This window comes from Phyllobates terribilis, unplaced genomic scaffold, assembly GCF_046119375.1.
Source record: "Phyllobates terribilis strain yellow unplaced genomic scaffold, ASM4611937v1 Scaffold_30__1_contigs__length_15301838, whole genome shotgun sequence".
NCBI classification, from domain to species: domain Eukaryota; kingdom Metazoa; phylum Chordata; class Amphibia; order Anura; family Dendrobatidae; genus Phyllobates; species Phyllobates terribilis.
Genome location: NW_027362790.1, coordinates 3241532 through 3257142, shown reverse-complemented (window position 1 = coordinate 3257142; position 15611 = coordinate 3241532).

The window sequence follows — 15611 nt, the reverse complement described above, 5'->3', positions numbered from 1 at the left end:
AGAACTTTATGCACTTCCTCTGTAATCCCTCCTGGAAATGTAAGAACTCTAATTTGCGCACTTCCTCTGTAATCCCTCCTGGAAATGTAAGGACTCTACTTTGTGCACTTCCTCTGTAATCCCTCCTGGAAATGTAAGAACTTTACTTTATGCACTTCCTCTTTAATTCCCCCTGGAAATGTAAGAACTTTATTTTATGCACTTCCTCTGTAAATCCTCCTGGAAATGTAAGAACTTTACTTTATGCACTTCCTCTGTAATCCCTCCTGGAAATGTAAGAACTTTACTTTATGCACTTCCTCTGTAAATCCTCCTGGAAATGTAAGAACTTTATGCACTTCATCTGTAAATCCTCCTGGAAATGTAAGGACTCTACTTTGTGCACTTCCTTTTTAATTCCCCCTGGAAATGTAAGAACTTTACTTTATGCACTTCCTCTGTAATCCCTCCTGGAAATGTAAGAACTCTACTTTGTGCACTTCCTCTGTAATCCCTCCTGGAAATGTAAGAACTTTACTTTGTGCACTTCCTCTTTAATTCCCCCTGGAAATGTAAGAACTTTACTTTATGCACTTCCTCTGTAATCCCTCCTGGAAATGTAAGAACTCTACTTTATGCACTTCCTCTGTAATCCCTCCTGGAAATGTAAGAACTCTACTTTATGCACTTCCTCTGTAATCCCTCCTGGAAATGTAAGAACTTTACTTTATTCACTTCCTCTTTAATTCCCCCTGGAAATGTAAGAACTTTACTTTATGCACTTCCTCTGTAATCCCTCCTAGAAATGTAAGAACTTTATGCACTTCCTCTGTAAATCCTCCTGGAAATGTAAGAACTTTATGCACTTCCTCTGTAATCCCTCCTGGAAATGTAAGAACTCTACTTTGTGTACTTCCTCTGTAATCCCTCCTGGAAATGTAAGAACTCTACTTTGGGCACTTCCTCTGTAATCCCTCCTGGAAATGTAAGAACTTTATGTACTTCCTCTGTAATCCCTCCTGGAAATGTAAGAACTTTATGCATTTCCTCTGTAATCCCTCCTGGAAATTTAAGAACTCTACTTTATGCACTTCCTCTGTAATTCCCCCTGGAAATGTAAGGACTCTACTTTGTACATTTACTCTTTAATTACTCCTGGAAATGTAAGAACTTTACTTTATACACTTCCTCTGTAATCCCTCCTGGAAATGTAAGAACTTTATGCACTTCCTCTGTAAATCCTCCTGGAAATGTAAGAACTTTATGCACTTCCTCTTTAATTCCCCCTGAAAATGTAAGAACTTTACTTTGTGCACTTCCTCTGTAATCCCTCCTGGAAATGTAAGAACTCTACTTTATTCACTTCCTCTGTAATTCCCCCTGGAAATGTAAGGACTCTACTTTCTGCACTTCCTCTGTAATCCCTCCTGGAAATGTAAGAACTCTACTTTCTGCACTTCCTCTGTAATCCCTCCAGGAAATGTAAGAACTTTACTTTCTGCACTTTCTCTGTAATTCCCCCTGGAAATGTAAGGACTCTACTTAGTGCACTTCCTCTGTAATCCCTCCTGGAAATGTAAGAACTTTACTTTTTGCACTTCCTCTTTAATTCCCCCTGGAAATGTAAGAACTTTACTTTATGCACTTCCTCTGTAATCCCTCCTGGAAATGTAAGAACTCTACTTTGTGCACTTCCTCTGAAATCCCTCCTGGAAATGTATGAACTCTACTTTGTGCACTTCCTCTGTAATCCCTCCTGGAAATGTAAGAACTCTACTTTGTGCACTTCCTCTGTAATCCCTCCTGGAAATGTAAGGACTCTACTTTGGGCACTTCCTCTGTAATCCCTCCTGGAAATGTAAGAACTCTACTTTGTGCACTTCCTCTGTAATCCCTCCTGGAAATGTAAGAACTCTACTTTGTGCACTTCCTCTGTGTAATCCCTCCGGGAAATGTAAGAAATTTACTTTGTGCACTTCCTCTTTAAATTATTCCTGGAAATGTAAGAACTTAACTTTATGCACTTGCTCTGTAATCCCTCCTGTAAATGTAAGAACTCTACTTTATGCACTTCCTCTGTAATCCCTCCTGGAAATGTAAGAACTCTACTTTATTCACTTCCTCTGTAATTCCCCCTGGAAATGTAAGAACTTTACTTTATGCACTTCCTCTGTAATCCCTCCTGGAAATGTAAGAACTTTACTTTCTGCACTTCCTCTGTAATTCCCCCTGGAAATGTAAGGACTCTACTTTCTGCACTTCCTCTTTAATTACTCCTGGAAATGTAAGAACTTTACTTTATACACTTCCTCTGTAAATCCTCCTGGAAATGTAAGAACTTTATGCACTTCCTCTGTAATCCCTCCTGGAAATGTAAGAACTCTACTTTGCGCACTTCCTCTGTAATCCCTCCTGGAAATGTAAGGACTCTACTTTGTGCACTTCCTCTGTAATCCCTCCTGGAAATGTAAGAACTTTACTTTATGCACTTCCTCTTTAATTCCCCCTGGAAATGTAAGAACTTTATTTTATGCACTTCCTCTGTAAATCCTCCTGGAAATGTAAGAACTTTACTTTATGCACTTCCTCTGTAATCCCTCCTGGAAATGTAAGAACTTTACTTTATGCACTTCATCTGTAAATACTCCTGGAAATGTAAGAACTTTATGCACTTCCTCTGTAAATCCTCCTGGAAATGTAAGGACTCTACTTTGTGCACTTCCTCTTTAATTCCCCCTGGAAATGTAAGAAATTTACTTTATGCACTTCCTCTGTAATCCCTCCTGGAAATGTAAGAACTCTACTTTGTGCACTCCCTCTGTAATCCCTCCTAGAAATGTAAGAACTCTACTTTGTGCACTTCCTCTGTAATCCCTCCTGGAAATGTAAGAACTTTACTTTGTGCACTTCCTCTTTAATTCCCCCTGGAAATGTAAGAACTTTACTTTATGCACTTCCTCTGTAATCCCTCCTGGAAATGTAAGAACTCTACTTTATGCACTTCCTCTGTAATCCATCCTGGAAATGTAAGAACTTTATGCACTTCCTCTGTAAATCCTCCTGGAAATGTAAGAACTTTATGCACTTCCTCTGTAAATCCTCCTGGAAATGTAAGAACTCTACTTTGTGCACTTACTCTGTAATCCCTCCTGGAAATGTAAGAACTCTACTTTGTGTACTTCCTCTGTAATCCCTCCTGGAAATGTAAGAACTCTACTTTGGGCACTTCCTCTGTAATCCCTCCTGGAAATGTAAGAACTTTATGTACTTCCTCTGTAATCCCTCCTGGAAATGTAAGAACTTTACGCATTTCCTCTGTAATCCCTCCTGGAAATGTAAGAACTCTACTTTATGCACTTCCTCTGTAATTCCCCCTGGAAATGTAAGGACTCTACTTTGTACATTTACTCTTTAATTACTCCTGGAAATGTAAGAACTTTACTTTATACACTTCCTCTGTAATCCCTCCTGGAAATGTAAGAACTTTACTTTATGCACTTCCTCTGTAAATCCTCCTGGAAATGTAAGAACTTTATGCACTTCCTCTTTAATTCCCCCTGAAAATGTAAGAACTTTACTTTGTGCACTTCCTCTGTAATCCCTCCTGGAAATGTAAGAACTCTACTTTGTGCACTTCCTCTGTAATTCCTCCTGGAAATGTAAGAACTCTACTTTGTGCACTTCCTCTGTAATCCCTCCTGCAAATGTAAGAACTTTACTTTCTGCACTTCCTCTGTAATTTCCCCTGGAAATGTAAGGACTCTACTTTGTGCACTTCCTCTTTAATTACTCCTGGAAATGTAAGAACTTTATGCACTTCCTCTGTTATCCCTCCTGGAAATGTAAGAACTCTACTTTATGCACTTCCTCTGTAATCCCTCCTGGAAATGTAAGAACTCTACTTTATTCACTTCCTCTGTAATTCCCCCTGGAAATGTAAGGACTCTACTTTCTGCACTTCCTCTGTAATTCCCGATGGAAATGTAAGGAATCTACTTTCTGCACTTCTTCTGTAATCCCTCCTGGAAATGTAAGAACTTTACTTTCTGCACTTCCTCTGTAATTCCCCCTGGAAATGTAAGGACTCTACTTTGTGCATTTCCTCTTTAATTACTCCTGGAAATGTAAGAACTTTACTTTATACACTTCCTCGGTAATCCCTCATCGAAATGTAAGAACTTTATGCACTTCCTCTGTAAATCCTCCTGGAAATGTAAGAACTTTATGCACTTCCTCTGTAAATCCTCCTGGAAATGTAAGGACTCTACTTTGTGCACTTCCTCTTTAATTCCCCCTGGAAATGTAAGAACTTTACTTTATCCACTTCCTCTGTAATCCCTCCAGGAAATGTAAGAACTCTACTTTCTGCACTTCCTCTTTAATCCCTCCAGGAAATGTAAGGACTCTACTTTGTGCACTTCCTCTGTAATCCCTCCTGGAAATGTAAGAACTTTATGCACTTCCTCTTTAATTCCCCCTGGAAATGTAAGAACTTTACTTTATGCACTTCCTCTGTAATCCCTCCTGGAAATGTAAGAACTCTGCTTTGTGCACTTCCTCTGTAATCCCTCCTGGAAATGTAAGAACTCTACTTTGTGCACTTCCTCTGTAATCCCTCCTGGAAATGTAAGAATTCTACTTTGTGCACTTCCTCTGTATTCCCTCCTGGAAATGTAAGAACTCTACTTTGGGCACTTCCTCTGTAATCCCTCCTGGAAATGTAAGAACTCTACTTTGTGCACTTCCTCTGTAATCCCTCCTGGAAATGTAAGAACTCTACTTTGTGTACTTCCTCTGTAATCCCTCCTGGAAATGTAAGAACTCTACTTTGTGCACTTCCTCTGTAATCCCTCCTGGAAATGTAAGAACTCTACTTTGTGCACTTCCTCTGTAATGCCCCCGGGAAATGTAAGAACTTTACTTTGTGCACTTCCTCTTTAAATTATTCCTGGAAATGTAAGAACTTAACTTTATGCACTTGCTCTGTAATCCCTCCTGGAAATGTAAGAACTCTACTTTATGCACTTCCTCTGTAATCCGTCCTGGAAATGTAAGAACTTTACTTTATGCACTTCCTCTGTAATTCCACCTGGAAATGTAAGGACTCTACTTTGTGCACTACCTCTTTAATTACTCCTGGAAATTTAACAACTCTACTTTGTGCACTTCCTCTGTAATCCCTCCTGGAAATGTAAGAACTCTACTTTGTGCACTTCCTCTGTAATCCCTCCTGGAAATGTAAGAACTTTACTTTATGCACTTCCTCTGTAAATCCTCCTGGAAATGTAAGAACTTTATGCACTTCCTCTGTAATCCCTCCTGGAAATGTAAGAACTCTACTTTGCGCACTTCCTCTGTAATCCCTCCTGGAAATGTAAGAACTCTACTTTGTGCACTTCCTCTGTAATCCCTCCTGGAAATGTAAGAACTCTACTTTGTACACTTCCTCTGTAATCCCTCCTGGAAATGTAAGAACTCTACTTTGTGCACTTCCTCTGTAATCCCTCCTGGAAATGTAAGAACTCTACTTTATGCACTTCCTCTGTAATCCCTCCTGGAAATGTAAGAACTTTACTTTATTCACTTCCTCTTTAATTCCCCCTGGAAATGTAATAACTTTACTTTATGCACTTCCGCTGTAATCCCTCCTAGAAATGTAAGAACTTTATGCACTTCCTCTGTAAATCCTCCTGGAAATGTAAGAACTTTATGCACTTCCTCTGTAAATCCTCCTGGAAATGTAAGAACTCTACTTTGTGCACTTACTCTGTAATCCCTCCTGGAAATGTAAGAACTCTACTTTGTGTACTTCCTCTGTAATCCCTCCTGGAAATGTAAGAACTCTACTTTGGGCACTTCCTCTGTAATCCCTCCTGGAAATGTAAGAACTTTATGTACTTCCTCTGTAATCCCTCCTGGAAATGTAAGAACTTTATGCATTTCCTCTGTAATCCCTCCTGGAAATGTAAGAACTCTACTTTATGCACTTCCTCTGTAATTCCCCCTGGAAATGTAAGGACTCTACTTTGTACATTTACTCTTTAATTGCTCCTGGAAATGTAAGAACTTTACTTTATACACTTCCTCTGTAATCCCTCCTGGAAATGTAAGAACTTTACTTTATGCACTTCCTCTGTAAATCCTCCTGGAAATGTAAGAACTTTATGCACTTCCTCTTTAATTCCCCCTGAAAATGTAAGAACTTTACTTTGTGCACTTCCTCTGTAATCCCTCCTGGAAATGTAAGAACTCTACTTTGTGCACTTCCTCTGTAATTCCTCCTGGAAATGTAAGAACCCTACTTTGTGCACTTCCTCTGTAATCCCTCCTGGAAATGTAAGAACTTTACTTTCTGCACTTCCTCTGTAATTTCCCCTGGAAATGTAAGGACTCTACTTTGTGCACTTCCTCTTTAATTACTCCTGGAAATGTAAGAACTTTATGCACTTCCTCTGTTATCCCTCCTGGAAATGTAAGTACTCTACTTTATGCACTTCCTCTGTAATCCCTCCTGGAAATGTAAGAACTCTACTTTATTCACTTCCTCTGTAATTCCCCCTGGAAATGTAAGGACTCTACTTTCTGCACTTCCTCTGTAATTCCTGATGGAAATGTAAGGAATCTACTTTCTGCACTTCCTCTGTAATCCCTCCTGGAAATGTAAGAACTTTACTTTCTGCACTTCCTCTGTAATTCCCCCTGGAAATGTAAGGACTCTACTTTGTGCATTTCCTCTTTAATTACTCCTGGAAATGTAAGAACTTTACTTTATACACTTCCTCTGTAAATCCTCCTGGAAATGTAAGAACTTTATGCACTTCCTCTGTAATCCCTCCTGGAAATGTAAGAACTCTACTTTGCGCACTTCCTCTGTAATCCCTCCTGGAAATGTAAGGACTCTACTTTGTGCACTTCCTCTGTAATCCCTCCTGGAAATGTAAGAACTTTACTTTATGCACTTCCTCTTTAATTCCCCCTGGAAATGTAAGAACTTTATTTTATGCACTTCCTCTGTAAATCCTCCTGGAAATGTAAGAACTTTACTTTATGCACTTCCTCTGTAATCCCTCCTGGAAATGTAAGAACTTTACTTTATGCACTTCCTCTGTAAATCCTCCTGGAAATGTAAGAACTTTATGCACTTCCTCTGTAAATCCTCCTGGAAATGTAAGGACCCTACTTTGTGCACTTCCTCTTTAATTCCCCCTGGAAATGTAAGAACTTTACTTTATGCACTTCCTCTGTAATCCCTCCTGGAAATGTAAGAACTCTACTTTATGCACTTCCTCTGTAATCCCTCCTGGAAATGTAAGAACTCTACTTTATTCACTTCCTCTGTAATTCCCCCTGGAAATGTAAGGACTCTACTTTCTGCACTTCATCTGTAAGTCCCCCTGGAAATGTAAGAACTTTACTTTATGCACTTCCTCTGTAATCCCTCCTGGAAATGTAAGAACTTTACTTTATGCACTGCCTCTGTAATCCCTCCTGGAAATGTAAGAACTTTACTTTCTGCACTTCCTCTGTAATTCCCGATGGAAATGTAAGGACTCTACTTTGTGCATTTCCTCTTTAATTACTCCTGGAAATGTAAGAACTCTACTTTGTGCACTTCCTCTGTAATCCCTCCTGGAAATGTAAGAACTTTACTTTATGCACTTCCTCTGTAAATCCTCCTGGAAATGTAAGAACTTTATGCACTTCCTCTGTAAATCCTCCTGGAAATGTAAGAACTTTATGCACTTCCTCTTTAATTCCCCCTGGAAATGTAAGAACTTTACTTTATGCACTTCCTCTGTAATGCCTCCTGGAAATGTAAGAACTCTACTTTGTGCACTTCCTCTGTAATCCCTCCTGGAAATGTAAGAACTCTACTTTGTGCTCTTCCTCTGTAATCCCTCCTGGAAATGTAAGAATTCTACTTTGTGCACTTCCTCTGTATTCCCTCCTGGAAATGTAAGAACTCTACTTTGGGCACTTCCTCTGTAATCCCTCCTGGAAATGTAAGAACTCTACTTTGTGCACTTCCTCTGTAATCCCTCCTGGAAATGTAAGAACTCTACTTTGTGCACTTCCTCTGTAATCCCTCCTGGAAATGTAAGAACTCAACTTTGTGCACTTCCTCTGTAATCCCTCCTGGAAATGTAAGAACTCTACTTTGTGCACTTCCTCTGTGTAATCCCTCTGGGAAATGTAAGAACTTTACTTTGTGCACTTCCTCTTTAAATTATTCCTGGAAATGTAAGAACTTAACTTTATGCACTTGCTCTGTAATCCCTCCTGGAAATGTAAGAACTCTACTTTATGCACTTCCTCTGTAATCCCTCCTGGAAATGTAAGAACTTTACTTTATGCACTTCCTCTGTAATTCCACCTGGAAATGTAAGGACTCTACTTTGTGCACTACCTCTTTAATTACTCCTGGAAATGTAACAACTCTACTTTGTGCACTTCCTCTGTAATCCCTCCTGGAAATGTAAGAACTCTACTTTGTGCACTTCCTCTGTAATCCCTCCTGGAAATGTAAGAACTCTACTTTATTCACTTCCTCTGTAATTCCCCCTGGAAATGTAAGGACTCTACTTTCTGCACTTCCTCTGTAATTCCCGATGGAAATGTAAGGAATCTACTTTCTGCACTTCTTCTGTAATCCCTCCTGGAAATGTAAGAACTTTACTTTCTGCACTTCCTCTGTAATTCCCCCTAGAAATGTAAGGACTCTACTTTGTGCATTTCCTCTTTAATTACTCCTGGAAATGTAAGAACTTTACTTTATACACTTCCTCGGTAATCCCTCATCGAAATGTAAGAACTTTATGCACTTCCTCTGTAAATCCTCCTGGAAATGTAAGAACTTTATGCACTTCCTCTGTAAATCCTCCTGGAAATGTAAGGACTCTACTTTGTGCACTTCCTCTTTAATTCCCCCTGGAAATGTAAGAACTTTACTTTATCCACTTCCTCTGTAATCCCTCCAGGAAATGTAAGAACTCTACTTTCTGCACTTCCTCTTTAATCCCTCCAGGAAATGTAAGGACTCTACTTTGTGCACTTCCTCTGTAATCCCTCCTGGAAATGTAAGAACTTTATGCACTTCCTCTTTAATTCCCCCTGGAAATGTAAGAACTTTACTTTATGCACTTCCTCTGTAATCCCTCCTGGAAATGTAAGAACTCTGCTTTGTGCACTTCCTCTGTAATCCCTCCTGGAAATGTAAGAACTCTACTTTGTGCACTTCCTCTGTAATCCCTCCTGGAAATGTAAGAATTCTACTTTGTGCACTTCCTCTGTATTCCCTCCTGGAAATGTAAGAACTCTACTTTGGGCACTTCCTCTGTAATCCCTCCTGGAAATGTAAGAACTCTACTTTGTGCACTTCCTCTGTAATCCCTCCTGGAAATGTAAGAACTCTACTTTGTGTACTTCCTCTGTAATCCCTCCTGGAAATGTAAGAACTCTACTTTGTGCACTTCCTCTGTAATCCCTCCTGGAAATGTAAGAACTCTACTTTGTGCACTTCCTCTGTAATGCCCCCGGGAAATGTAAGAACTTTACTTTGTGCACTTCCTCTTTAAATTATTCCTGGAAATGTAAGAACTTAACTTTATGCACTTGCTCTGTAATCCCTCCTGGAAATGTAAGAACTCTACTTTATGCACTTCCTCTGTAATCCGTCCTGGAAATGTAAGAACTTTACTTTATGCACTTCCTCTGTAATTCCACCTGGAAATGTAAGGACTCTACTTTGTGCACTACCTCTTTAATTACTCCTGGAAATGTAACAACTCTACTTTGTGCACTTCCTCTGTAATCCCTCCTGGAAATGTAAGAACTCTACTTTGTGCACTTCCTCTGTAATCCCTCCTGGAAATGTAAGAACTTTACTTTATGCACTTCCTCTGTAAATCCTCCTGGAAATGTAAGAACTTTATGCACTTCCTCTGTAATCCCTCCTGGAAATGTAAGAACTCTACTTTGCGCACTTCCTCTGTAATCCCTCCTGGAAATGTAAGAACTCTACTTTGTGCACTTCCTCTGTAATCCCTCCTGGAAATGTAAGAACTCTACTTTGTACACTTCCTCTGTAATCCCTCCTGGAAATGTAAGAACTTTACTTTATGCACTTCCTCTGTAATCCCTCCTGGAAATGTAAGAACTCTACTTTATGCACTTCCTCTGTAATCCCTCCTGGAAATGTAAGAACTTTACTTTATTCACTTCCTCTTTAATTCCCCCTGGAAATGTAATAACTTTACTTTATGCACTTCCGCTGTAATCCCTCCTAGAAATGTAAGAACTTTATGCACTTCCTCTGTAAATCCTCCTGGAAATGTAAGAACTTTATGCACTTCCTCTGTAAATCCTCCTGGAAATGTAAGAACTCTACTTTGTGCACTTACTCTGTAATCCCTCCTGGAAATGTAAGAACTCTACTTTGTGTACTTCCTCTGTAATCCCTCCTGGAAATGTAAGAACTCTACTTTGGGCACTTCCTCTGTAATCCCTCCTGGAAATGTAAGAACTTTATGTACTTCCTCTGTAATCCCTCCTGGAAATGTAAGAACTTTATGCATTTCCTCTGTAATCCCTCCTGGAAATGTAAGAACTCTACTTTATGCACTTCCTCTGTAATTCCCCCTGGAAATGTAAGGACTCTACTTTGTACATTTACTCTTTAATTGCTCCTGGAAATGTAAGAACTTTACTTTATACACTTCCTCTGTAATCCCTCCTGGAAATGTAAGAACTTTACTTTATGCACTTCCTCTGTAAATCCTCCTGGAAATGTAAGAACTTTATGCACTTCCTCTTTAATTCCCCCTGAAAATGTAAGAACTTTACTTTGTGCACTTCCTCTGTAATCCCTCCTGGAAATGTAAGAACTCTACTTTGTGCACTTCCTCTGTAATTCCTCCTGGAAATGTAAGAACCCTACTTTGTGCACTTCCTCTGTAATCCCTCCTGGAAATGTAAGAACTTTACTTTCTGCACTTCCTCTGTAATTTCCCCTGGAAATGTAAGGACTCTACTTTGTGCACTTCCTCTTTAATTACTCCTGGAAATGTAAGAACTTTATGCACTTCCTCTGTTATCCCTCCTGGAAATGTAAGTACTCTACTTTATGCACTTCCTCTGTAATCCCTCCTGGAAATGTAAGAACTCTACTTTATTCACTTCCTCTGTAATTCCCCCTGGAAATGTAAGGACTCTACTTTCTGCACTTCCTCTGTAATTCCCGATGGAAATGTAAGGAATCTACTTTCTGCACTTCCTCTGTAATCCCTCCTGGAAATGTAAGAACTTTACTTTCTGCACTTCCTCTGTAATTCCCCCTGGAAATGTAAGGACTCTACTTTGTGCATTTCCTCTTTAATTACTCCTGGAAATGTAAGAACTTTACTTTATACACTTCCTCTGTAAATCCTCCTGGAAATGTAAGAACTTTATGCACTTCCTCTGTAATCCCTCCTGGAAATGTAAGAACTCTACTTTGCGCACTTCCTCTGTAATCCCTCCTGGAAATGTAAGGACTCTACTTTGTGCACTTCCTCTGTAATCCCTCCTGGAAATGTAAGAACTTTACTTTATGCACTTCCTCTTTAATTCCCCCTGGAAATGTAAGAACTTTATTTTATGCACTTCCTCTGTAAATCCTCCTGGAAATGTAAGAACTTTACTTTATGCACTTCCTCTGTAATCCCTCCTGGAAATGTAAGAACTTTACTTTATGCACTTCCTCTGTAAATCCTCGTGGAAATGTAAGAACTTTATGCACTTCCTCTGTAAATCCTCCTGGAAATGTAAGGACCCTACTTTGTGCACTTCCTCTTTAATTCCCCCTGGAAATGTAAGAACTTTACTTTATGCACTTCCTCTGTAATCCCTCCTGGAAATGTAAGAACTCTACTTTGTGCACTCCCTCTGTAATCCCTCCTGGAAATGTAAGAACTCTACTTTGTGCACTTCCTGTGTAATCCCTCCTGGAAATGTAAGAACTTTACTTTGTGCACTTCCTCTTTAATTCCCCCTGGAAATGTAAGAACTTTACTTTATGCACTTCCTCTGTAATCCCTCCTGGAAATGTAAGAACTCTACTTTATGCACTTCCTCTGTAATCCCTCCTGGAAATGTAAGAACTTTTCTTTATTCACTTCCTCTTTAATTCCCCCTGGAAATGTAAGAACTTTACTTTATGCACTTCCTCTGTAATCCCTCCTAGAAATGAAAGAACTTTACTTTATGCACTTCCTCTGTAAATCCTCCTGGAAATGTAAGAACTTTATGCACTTCCTCTGTAAATCCTCCTGGAAATGTAAGAACTCTACTTTGTGCACTTACTCTGTAATCCCTCCTGGAAATGTAAGAACTCTACTTTGTGTACTTCCTCTGTAATCCCTCCTGGAAATGTAAGAACTCTACTTTGGGCACTTCCTCTGTAATCCCTCCTGGAAATGTAAGAACTTTATGTACTTCCTCTGTAATCCCTCCTGGAAATGTAAGAACTTTATGCATTTCCTCTGTAATCCCTCCTGGAAATGTAAGAACTCTACTTTATGCACTTCCTCTGTAATTCCCCCTGGAAATGTAAGAACTCTACTTTGTGCACTTCCTCTGTAATCCCTCCTGGAAATGTAAGAACTCTACTTTGTGCACTTCCTCTGTAATTCCTCCTGGAAATGTAAGAACTCTACTTTGTGCACTTCCTCTGTAATCCCTCCTGGAAATGTAAGAACTTTACTTTCTGCACTTCCTCTGTAATTGCCCCTGGAAATGTAAGGACTCTACTTTGTGCACTTCCTCTTTAATTACTCCTGGAAATGTAAGAACTTTATGCACTTCCTCTGTAATCCCTCCTGGAAATGTAAGAACTCTACTTTATGCACTTCCTCTGTAATCCCTCCTGGAAATGTAAGAACTCTACTTTATTCACTTCCTCTGTAATTCCCCCTGGAAATGTAAGGACTCTACTTTCTGCACTTCATCTGTAAGTCCCCCTGGAAATGTAAGAACTTTACTTTATGCACTTCCTCTGTAATCCCTCCTGGAAATGTAAGAACTTTACTTTATGCACTGCCTCTGTAATCCCTCCTGGAAATGTAAGAACTTTACTTTCTGCACTTCCTCTGTAATTCCCGATGGAAATGTAAGGACTCTACTTTGTGCATTTCCTCTTTAATTACTCCTGGAAATGTAAGAACTCTACTTTGTGCACTTCCTCTGTAATCCCTCCTGGAAATGTAAGAACTTTACTTTATGCACTTCCTCTGTAAATCCTCCTGGAAATGTAAGAACTTTATGCACTTCCTCTGTAAATCCTCCTGGAAATGTAAGAACTTTATGCACTTCCTCTTTAATTCCCCCTGGAAATGTAAGAACTTTACTTTATGCACTTCCTCTGTAATGCCTCCTGGAAATGTAAGAACTCTACTTTGTGCACTTCCTCTGTAATCCCTCCTGGAAATGTAAGAACTCTACTTTGTGCTCTTCCTCTGTAATCCCTCCTGGAAATGTAAGAATTCTACTTTGTGCACTTCCTCTGTATTCCCTCCTGGAAATGTAAGAACTCTACTTTGGGCACTTCCTCTGTAATCCCTCCTGGAAATGTAAGAACTCTACTTTGTGCACTTCCTCTGTAATCCCTCCTGGAAATGTAAGAACTCTACTTTGTGCACTTCCTCTGTAATCCCTCCTGGAAATGTAAGAACTCAACTTTGTGCACTTCCTCTGTAATCCCTCCTGGAAATGTAAGAACTCTACTTTGTGCACTTCCTCTGTGTAATCCCTCTGGGAAATGTAAGAACTTTACTTTGTGCACTTCCTCTTTAAATTATTCCTGGAAATGTAAGAACTTAACTTTATGCACTTGCTCTGTAATCCCTCCTGGAAATGTAAGAACTCTACTTTATGCACTTCCTCTGTAATCCCTCCTGGAAATGTAAGAACTTTACTTTATGCACTTCCTCTGTAATTCCACCTGGAAATGTAAGGACTCTACTTTGTGCACTACCTCTTTAATTACTCCTGGAAATGTAACAACTCTACTTTGTGCACTTCCTCTGTAATCCCTCCTGGAAATGTAAGAACTCTACTTTGTGCACTTCCTCTGTAATCCCTCCTGGAAATGTAAGAACTTTACTTTATGCACTTCCTCTGTAAATCCTCCTGGAAATGTAAGAACTTTATGCACTTCCTCTGTAATCCCTCCTGGAAATGTAAGAACTCTACTTTGCGCACTTCCTCTGTAATCCCTCCTGGAAATGTAAGAACTCTACTTTGTGCACTTCCTCTGTATTCCCTCCTGGAAATGTAAGAACTCTACTTTGTGCACTTCCTCTGTAATCCCTCCTGGAAATGTAAGAACTTTACTTTATGCACTTCCTCTGTAATCCCTCCTGGAAATGTAAGAACTTTACATTCTGCACTTCCTCTGTAATTCCCCCTGGAAATGTAAGGACTCTACTTTGTGCACTTCCTCTTTAATTACTCCAGGAAATGTAAGAACTTAACTTTATGCACTTCCTCTGTAATCCCTCCTGGAAATGTAAGAACTCTACTTTATGCACTTCCTCTGTAATTCCCCCTGGAAATGTAAGGACTCTACTTTGTGCACTTCCTCTTTAATTACTCCAGGAAATGTAAGAACTTAACTTTATGCACTTCCTCTGTAATCCCTCCTGGAAATGTAAGAATTCTACTTTATGCACTTCCTCTGTAATTCCCCCTGGAAATGTAAGGACTCTACTTTGTGCACTTCCTCTTTAATTACTCCTGGAAATGTAAGAACTTAACTTTATGCACTTCCTCTGTAATTCCTCCTGGAAATCTAAGGACTCTACTTTGTGCACTTCCTCAGTAATTCCTCCTGGAAATGTAAGAACTTTACTTTCTGCACTTAATCTGTAATTCCCCCTGGAAATGTAAGGACTCTACTTTGTGCACTTCCTCTGTAATCCCTCCTGGAAATGTAAGAACTTTACTTTATGCACTTCCTCTTTAATTCCCCCTGGAAATGTAAGAACTTTACTTTATGCACTTCCTCTGTAAATCCTCCTGGAAATGTAAGAACTTTATGCACTTCCTCTGTAAATCCTACTGGAAATGTAAGGACTCTACTTTGTGCACTTCCTCTTTAATTCCCCCTGGAAATGTAAGAACTTTACTTTATGCACTTCCTCTGTAATCCCTCCTGGAAATATAAGAACTGTACTTTGTGCACTTCCTCTGTAATCCCTCCTGGAAATGTAAGAACTCTACTTTGTGCACTTCCTCTGTAATCCCTCCTGGAAATGTAAGAACTTTACTTTGTGCACTTCATCTTTAATTCCCCCTGGAAATGTAAGAACTTTACTTTATGCACTTCCTCTGTAATCCCTCCTGGAAATGTAAGAACTTTACTTTATGCACTTCCTCTTTAATTCCCCCTGGAAATGTAAGAACTTTACTTTATGCACTTCCTCTGTAATCCCTCCTGGAAATGTAAGAACTTTACTTTATGCACTTCCTCTGTAAATCCTCCTGGAAATGTAAGAACTTTATGCACTTCCTCTGTAAATCCTCCTGGAAATGTAAGAACTCTACTTTGTGCACTTACTCTGTAATCCCTCCTGGAAACGTAAGAACTCTACTTTGTG